Source organism: Orbicella franksi, chromosome 1, assembly GCF_964199315.1.
Source record: "Orbicella franksi chromosome 1, jaOrbFran1.1, whole genome shotgun sequence".
Lineage (NCBI taxonomy): Eukaryota > Metazoa > Cnidaria > Anthozoa > Scleractinia > Merulinidae > Orbicella > Orbicella franksi.
The window spans coordinates 9230769-9238858 of NC_138145.1; the positions used below are offsets into that span (position 1 = coordinate 9230769).

At 42.2% G+C, this 8090-nt stretch overlaps 1 protein-coding gene across 1 annotated transcript in view; it reads left to right on the top strand.

Moving 5' to 3' along the window:
* Positions 1–8001, top strand: part of LOC145488560 (uncharacterized) — a 73985-nt gene extending 65984 nt beyond the window's left edge. Inside the window, exon 3 of the mRNA XM_081467445.1 lies at positions 7512–8001. The gene's annotated coding sequence lies outside the window, so the exon portion shown is untranslated. The remainder of the gene's footprint in view (positions 1–7511) is intronic.
* Positions 8002–8090: the final 89 nt, after the last annotated feature.

The following is an 8090-nucleotide window of genomic DNA, read 5'->3' on the forward strand; positions in this document are numbered from 1 at the left end:
AGAGAAAAGAAAGTTGATATGGTCGAGAATGTCCAATCCAAGCACTGTCCAAATCGATAGACTTCCACAAGTGAAATACAAGTGTGTAGATTTGGGGGAGGGCTAAAAGTAGCATCTTTAAAAAGTTAGGTAAGCATTGGTTGGGATTCCCGAACCTAAAACACGAGTGTGGCGCATCTTTAAACGCGCGAGAACTCCCGAGAGAAAAGAAAGTTGATATGGACAAGAATGTCCAACCGAAGCACTGTCCAAATCGATAGACTTCTACAAGTAAAATAAACGTGTGTAGATTTCTAGAAGGCTAAAAGTAGCATCTTCAAAAAAGTTAGGTAAGCATTGGTTGGGATTCCCGAACCTAAAACGCGAGCGTGGCGAATCTTTAAACGTGAGAGAACTTACGAGAGAAAAGAAAGTTGATATGGCCGAGAATGTCCAATCCAAGCACTGTCCAAATCGATAGACTTCCACAAGTGAAATACACGTGTGTAGATTTGGGGCAAGGCTAAAAGTAGCATCTTTAAAAAGTTAGGTAAGCATTGGTTGGGATCCTTGCACCTAAAACGCGAGTGTGGCGTATCTCTAAACGCGCGAAAACTTACGAGAGAAAAGAAAGTTGATATGGGCGCGAATCTCTCAGGCAAGCACTGTCCAAATCGATATACTTCTACAAGTAAAATAAACGTGTGTAAATTTGGGAAGGGCTAAAAGTAGCATCTTCACAAAAGTTAGGTAAGCATTGGTTGGGATTCCCGAACCTAAAACGCGAGTGTGGCGCATCTCTAAACGTGCGAGAACTTACAAGAGAAAAGAAAGTTAATATGGTCGAGAATGTCCAACCGAAGCACTGTCCAAATCGATAGACTTCTACAAGCGAAATACACGTGTGTAGATTTGGGACAAGGCGAAAAGTAGCATCTTTAAAAAGTTAGGTAAGCATTGGTTGGGATCCCCGCACCTGAAACGCAAGTGTGGCGCGTCTCTAAACGCGCGAGAACTTACGAGAGAAAAGAAAGTTGATATTGGCGAGAATCTCTTAGCCAAGCACTGTCCAAATCGATAGACTTCCACAAGTAAAATAAATGTGTGTAGATTTGGGGAGGGCTAAAAGTAGCATCTTCAAAAAAGTTAGGTAAGCATTGGCTGGGATTCCCGAACCTAAAACGCGAGTGTGACGCACTTCTAAACGTGAGAGAACTTACCAAAAAAAAGAAAGTTGATATGGGTAAGAATCTCCAACCCAAGCACTGTCCAAATTGATAGACTTCCACAAGTGAAATACACGTGTGTAGATTTGGGGCAAGGCTAAAAGTAGCATCTTGAAAAAGTTAGGTAAGAATTGGCTGGGATCCCTGCACCTAAAACGCGAGTGTGGCGCATCTCTAAACGCGCGAGAACTTACGAGAGAAAAGAAAGTTGATATGGGCGAGAATGTCCCACCCAAACACTGTGCAAATCAATAGTTTTCCACAAGTGAAATACACCTGTGTAGATTTGGGGGAGGGCTAAAAGTAGCATCTTTAAAATGTTAGGTAGGCATTGGTTGGGAGGCCTACACCTAAAACTATGAGAACAGGGCTGTATTCCTTTAAGGCTGTGGGTGTAATTGGTAAAAACACTGAGTTCTTATAAATCGTTTAGAAATTCTTCGATCCAGTTGAAATTTATGTTGTTGGCACATGGGTGGGCACTTTATTTGCAGACCGTGATGGAAGATACCTTACTGAACTATTTTTACAGTTCATGATGCACTGCTACGTTAGCCTGCTTTATAAATATTTAACTGCTCTGGTCGAGTTTTTAATTTCAATATGATTAAACGTTCTTTTTATGCGTTCCTGTTAAAAGTGATGCAAAGTTGTCAATTTTAGTAATTTCAATTTGAAGACAAGGTCCTGTTAGTACCTTCTTGTTACTTGATGAAAATTTTGCGGGGTTTGTTTTATCAGGGCGCTTCATGACGCCACCTGGAGTAAGCTATACCTTCCCTAGCTGAATCGTCATCAGTTTATCGTACGTTATTCAGGTTATTGATTGGAAAAATAATTATACTTTTGAACCTTAGTTCCTCTATTTTCAGGGGATGGGGGGTGGGTTCACTTCTTTCGGAGGTCGTTACTTACAGACTTTTACGATTCGTTGCGTGTACGAGCCATTGGCCAAGCGATTGGCCAAGCCATTGGTAGCCGTACATGGTCTACTAAAGCATTGACAATCTATCGTAGCTCCATGTACTAAGTTTCTCCTTGCGTTTTTTTTTGTTTTTTTGCCCTCGGCTGGGTAATTGTGCGATATTTTCTACACAATAACCTCAATTGCGGAGCATGATAATACTGCACGTGGCTCCCACTGTCACTTGGTGTGCCGTGCTTGATGAGGGGGATTCTAACGCGTTCGTGATAGTCCTTGGTCAGGGTTGCCTGAATACCTTCCCTACACTTTTTTTGACTTCGCTGTATTCCTCCTCGGGAATAAGAAGGGTGTCGGCTGCATCAGAAATCACCAAGTTCACATGCGTCAAGATGTCTTTGAATGGAAACTCTAGCAACTTGGCCCTAGTAACCTCAAAAACGTTCTGTCCGATCGGATTGTAAGCTTGGAAAAAACACGTGACACTTTCTTTCTTCGGGTCATCCTAAGAGACCAGTCGTTGGTACTCTTGGCGGCCATAGTCTCCAACACGAACAAGACGGACAAGGCTACCGATCACATATGATTTGTTACGTCTGTCCAATACCACATGGTCATTGAACAAAGTAATTCTACTACTGTCGGCATCCTGAGGGTGTGGTAAAGTCTGCATGCGAGGCAAGTGGCCCATCAGGCCGGAGCTTATGCCGGTTTCTGTAGCATGAAGCGACTAGGAGTATTTCTAGTCCCCCCTGGATGGGATGCTAGTCCATCGCAGGACTACCCCCAGCATTAAGTTCGCCGGTACCCATTTATACACCTGGGTGGAGAGAGGCACTGTGAGAGTAAAGTGTCTTACCCAAGAACACAATACAATGTCCCCGGCCAGGGCTCGAACCCGGACCGCTCGATCCGGGGACGAGCGCACTAACCATGAGGCCACCGCGCCTCCCACGCCTCTCTGAGGGTGTGGTGCGCCTTCTGAATTTCGGTATTCTTGGCGTTGATGAACCCTTTGCAATCTATAACAAACAAGGCAGCAAAAGAATTACAAATGGTGTGTCATACGTAATTATTATTCTGCTGTTCAGGTGACGCTATAAAGTTAACTTTGTACTTATAACACAACCGTGACGCCTAAAAAAGGGCTACTTCTACTGACCAACTAGATCAACTAGAATAAAAGTCAATATAATACCTGTCGTGAGATAAGTGAGGATCCTCATTCAATACAGACACCAGCGTCGACTTGTATACTTCTTCTTTCCCACCAGGAGTGGTAACTTAAGGCGAAATTTTTTCACGGTTAGGCAGAAGTGCTTCAGTATTTTGTCGTTCATTTAAATCAAGCTCCACCAGGCCTTGAAGGAGGGGTCACTCATCCTGGAGACCCTGACAAAGTGGCAGTAATTCATCTGGAAACAGAGCAGTAGAAAGGGAATAACTATCATGTGTGATAGAATGTTGCCAGGCAGAAAATAATAGCAAGTTGTTTTAGATTTAACACCTCTTTAAAGCTTTTTGTTTCACGCCGGAAAACTGTCAGTGTTCGCAGGCTAATGGGCGAGGTGTGAGAAACGTTGCGTGACGATCCAAACAACGACTAACCGCCACGGAAAAACGCAATCTTTATAAAAATAAACTTTAACAGATCATTTGTTTTCCGCTTAACTGGGTGTTTACGCACTGCTACTTTAGCTGATACAATTTAGGCACCCTATCTAAGGATCACACCGGGACACTATGCCAACATGGGCGAAAATGATACCCTATTTAAGGATCGAGAACCTCGAAAAACCATACCCTATCCCGCGACTATAAAATGTTTAAGCAAGCAACCGGAACGATGATCCTGCTGGTATACGTTGGATCAATAGCGATCTAATCGGCTTTACATATAAAATGAAGAATACAAAAGCAAAAACCGACACAACGTAGAATGATTTTTTGAAGGTGTACATACCTATATAGCCGCGGCACATACCTATATAGCCCATATAGGGGAGTACCCCCCCCCCAAGGGTTTTTATTCCTTAAAATCTGTGTTAGATTGATTAATCAAACGCTCCCTTACGCCCGAACAAGCATCTCGATGCAAGCTCAGAATTTATTGTCATGGCTTTCATTGCGTAAACAAGACATTTACGTCTGCTCGCCGCGCTCAACACCATTAGTAGGCACTTTGTTATCTTTAAGTTCAGTTTGTAGATCTGAACTTGGTTCAGGGGGAGAAGCAGAGAAAGGTTCATGTTGTATAATTCGTTCATTATTGGGGGATTACTTGATTTATCGGCATTCCCCGGTTTTGTCCGCTCACGTTTTTTTCCTGCCCAAGTCTTTCTTCACGTGTGTTTAGACGTGATCCGATATATAATGACCTTGTTTTGTTCCAGATTATTGGCGTTGGTGGAGTCCGCCATCATTTGAAAGCATCGGGAATGGGTCGAACGCACTATTTACTTTTAAAGCACTATTAATATCGTGACTTCATTGTAAAGCTTGTCTCATATTCCATCGGCCCTTTCTGGTTTATTTTTTATTTAATATCATCGACATGTCACTGAAACAGATTATATATAGGTTATTGACCAAGTGTGAGGTCAAGATGGCTGGATATTGGCCTCGTTCTTTTTTTGCGTGTTTATGGACCGAGACGGAGTCGAGGTCCATAAACACGCAAAAAAAGAACGAGGCCAATATCCAGCCATCTTGGCCGAACAAGCTTGGTCAATAAAGGATTTATTATATGGCTTTCGGGAAATTTTTCTTGCGGGACACGGCGGGTAGTCCCGAGCGGGCAAGATAGCTCCATCTTGCCCGCTCGGGTAGCCAATCACGGCGCAGGATTTGTTTCATCTTGCCCTCTCGCGGAGCTAGCCATATAATAAGACGCCTTCCCTGACTTCCCTGGCCGCAAGACGAAGAACCCTAGTGAGAGTATGTAAGGAATGCTAGGAAAATTTCCTACCATTTCTCCGCGGTACTTACAGTAGAAGCCCCGTGCGTCCCGTCATGGATCAAAATAAAGGTCTTTCCGGACAAAAAAATAAAAGAAAGAAACAGATTAGCTCACCAGGCCTTGCCTAATTACTTACAAAACTTGATACCACTTCCAGGTGAGCCAAGTTCATGAAAAGCGCGGGATTGTAGATATATGTAAGGTTATTTAAACAAACTATGTATTTTTTTTTTAACATTTGACAGAAACAGTTAAAACTTTTATTAGATGAGAAGATCTTGTTCCCAACTGCATTTTTACCATAATGAATTGTTCGATGAAAAGGGAATATTATCACTGTCTTCAACGCTGCTGCACATCATAAACACAAATTTAACTTGATAAAGTTATTGTGTTTAGCTGTTGATTTAAGGTTTTCGCTCTAACGGCAGGGATTTGAGGAGCAACTGCAGAATACCCTGCCACTATTGTTTTCGATTCTACTTGCGCACATATTTTAAAGAAGGAGAAGTACGTGATTCGTAATTAACAATTACGCCACAGAAAACGAGATAGTCTCTACACGGGCTACAGACTGCGCGTCAACTTCAGTGGATTGCTGAAAGACTCAATTTAGCTCTTAAAGACCTTAAAGCACGAGTAGAATTCTTATTGTTCTCAAAAATACTGTCAAGATCTGTTAAGCCCAGTGACGCATTATTTTTAACTATAATAACATTCCATGTAACTGGTCAAGTGCGCGTTTTCTCGCAAAGCTTTCGGATATGAAAATTAATCAATACAGGAATATCTATATAAACAATAGCCTCCATTTGGCGCGAAAATCTGTTCCGAGAAGCGAACAGTTTTTCCGAGAGCTACCGAAGTTTTCCGAGAGCTTAGCTCGAGGAAAACTGTGAGCTTTGAGGAACAGATAATGTCCAAGGACAAATATCCGACCATATTTCGCTTCAAGTGAAAGCTATTGTGTTTATTATCCTTCGAATATTTTTTGCAACACGCGCGGTTTTGAAAATTGGAGAATATCACACGGATATTCCCCAGTTTTAGCTGGGCCATATTCAGTCACGTGACGCGTTAAGACCAATTGCACACGAGCGAAAATATTTGGTGGATTATACAAAAAAGGTATTCTGATTTTGGGAAACCATTTCTCGTAGATAAGATGAATTTTAATTTAGTCTTTTTAGTGTTAGTCATCGCCGGAGAACCAATGTCCGTCCTTCGGTAAGTCCACTGACATTCCCGCTTTTCTCCAAGCTATTATTCATTCATCCTCGGAGACCAGGGGCTGCTAGTCGGGACGATGCGATGTTTTCGGGCGAGCAATATTTTCGGGCGAAAGTTTGCTTCAAGGGCAGACAAGCTCTTGAAGTAAACTTTCGCCCGAAAACATCGCATCGTCCCGACTAGCAGCCCCTGGGTCTCCGAGGATGTTATTCATTTGTTAGCTTTTCGTTTTGTTTTGTTCGTCTTCCAATTTTGACCGTTTAGCCGGTAATACTGATGGCAATTCTGTCAAAGCTGCGAGAAAACTCATCAATGACGCCTTGACGGTTTGAATTTGCTGAAATACTGACATCGCAAATGTATTCCAGAGTCATCTGATGCTTCTGTATCAGATAACTCTTCTTTTGACCGCACACGGAACAGCGTGTTAGAATCCTTCTTACATTTAGGACAATTTTTCGTTCGTAATTTGCGTTTATTGTGCTGTAGTTGTGTTCATGTAAGCACTATTCTAGATTTGACGTAGAGACCTTACGCTACTTGTACGGCGGTATGAGTTTTAAAAAGAACTAAGGAAGACAGAGTTCTTTGACTTATTGCCGTGGCTTTTGAAATTTCTGTTTAGTCTAATTTGTGTTGAGAAAGAATGAGACACGATACAGTATCCTTATGGGTTTATGCAGATAGTCGCAGTAGAGTACCAGCTGATACTTGCAGTATATAAAAGACAAAGGTTAATCCGAGTACATGTAATTGCATTGAGCCTGTTAGCGTTACATACGACAAAATGCAAGAAACTTAATTTCTGTTCTGATTTCTGTTGTTGAATAGTATACGGTCGAACCTAACCTTACGGACTCTTCCACACTGACGGACAGTTCTGTCCATTTTGTTACGAACCCAATAAAGACGTTATTTTAAAAAAGTTCACTTTGTACCGGACTGTACTTAGAATTTACATTGTGCTAGATTTGTAAACTCTTGTACTAGGTAGATATATTGATTCAATTGAGGCCTTGAGCTACTGCATTTTAATTCCAAGCTTTCGCCGTTCTACGGCATCATCAGGGAATGAAAGAAAATATTCAATAGTTCGTGATATAAAAGTGGTGTAGGTGACGCCAATGATAAGGACAATGAGTGTAAATATCCCGAAATGCTACTGAAGGACAACTTCAAACGTTTCTTCTACTAGGTTTGCCGTTGCATTGTTGGCAGGTTTTGGCGCGGGAGTCCTTTGTTTCGGCGGCGGCACCGTGCGCGCTAGAGGCTCAAGCCGGCAAGGAATTTTCCCGTGCGGGGAGAGCGCGACATCCACCGTCACTCATTATACAAGTATTCTCATGGGTCTCCAATATTGGACTGATGTGCCTCCATCAACCAATCCGAAATGTCTGTTCACTGGCGAACGGGAAATTCAACAAGGAAACTCAAGAATTAGAGCAGGAGGGATCTCAACTTGACTACCTACCACTCCGCCGCTGAAACAAAGCAGTCCGCGGGCTAAATCCCGCCAGTTACGCAGGTTTAATTTGTTTAGGTTTTAGGAGTTTAAGGAACTTTTCCAGGTATAAGTATCTGGTTTCAGTAAGTTAATATCAACGTCCAGCATCTCATACATTTGTATCTTGTTTCTAGTTTGAACAATGTCGATTTGGTATGGTATTTCAACTCAAGAATCATCAATTAGTATATTCTCAGCTCCGACTATTGCATTTCTAGCTCTCTGATTGGCTCAAAAACTCCGACTATGAGCCATTAGTCGGAGTTTTAC